Raw genomic sequence first — 1,005 nt, 5'->3', positions numbered from 1 at the left:
CCTTCATCCGTAGGGTATGGACGAAAGGTCTATACCTTACGGAGGAGGGCATGTCTGTAATATGGATCAAATTGTCTGTAATACGGACAATTTTATCCATATTATGGATAATTTGTGATCCATAATATGTTAGCACAAAATTCTCCATAACATACGGATAGCACATCCATAGGGAAATGAGAGTGCAGGGATTATCAATATCGTTGTTCACTGAATGAGACAGTCTTTTGGGTGGAGTACCTAAAAGTCATGCACGATTTATAAGGCGTTATAGTCCTACACCTTTTATTGTGAGGTAAAGTAGGTGTCGCACGCCGTGCGTCTCACTCACACCAAAAGGTGTACAACACAAGTGAACACTTACTCTTATTTCCTTGTGGACTCGCTTACGGAGAATTTTGTGAAAACGTAAAATTGATTAAAAGTCATCCCCATCCGTAATACGGAAAAAATTGTCCGTATTATAGACAGTTTGATCCATTTTACGGACATGCTTTATCTTTGTCCATACCTTACGGATAAAGGCAAGTTTGTAATATAAATCAAATTCACCACAATGCGGACAATTTTATCCGTATTATTGTGATCCGTATTACTACGTTGGCACAAAATTATCCGTAACATAAGCAGAGCACATCCGAGCACATCCATGAGGAAATGAGAGAGCAAACACTTCATTTTGACTGAGTAGTGCGAACAAAACATGGGAGGTCAGCGTCCCAAGTAAAAACAGATTCTTGTATTTCGAGAAGACTTGGTCATGGTTCTTATGGAGAAATACAAGAAACTTTTTAAGGCGTATTGTGATTAACCACACAATTCGTAATTGGTAAGTTAATATACCGTCCATGTAGAACATATCATTTACAGTGTACAGAGCTGACGTGTTGCCGAGATATCATCTGTAAGCGTGCCCAGGGTTCATACCAGATCCCAATTTCTATTTTCCCTGACTTCCAGACCAAAATATCGATTTTTAGCCCGCTCTTTTGCTTAAAAGCTATA

This window comes from Frankliniella occidentalis, unplaced genomic scaffold (genome assembly GCF_000697945.3).
Source record: "Frankliniella occidentalis isolate FOCC.00 unplaced genomic scaffold, Focc_3.1 Scaffold260, whole genome shotgun sequence".
Taxonomy (NCBI): domain Eukaryota; kingdom Metazoa; phylum Arthropoda; class Insecta; order Thysanoptera; family Thripidae; genus Frankliniella; species Frankliniella occidentalis.
The sequence above is the reverse complement of the archived record's forward strand: the minus strand, read 5'-3'. Positions refer to the sequence as shown.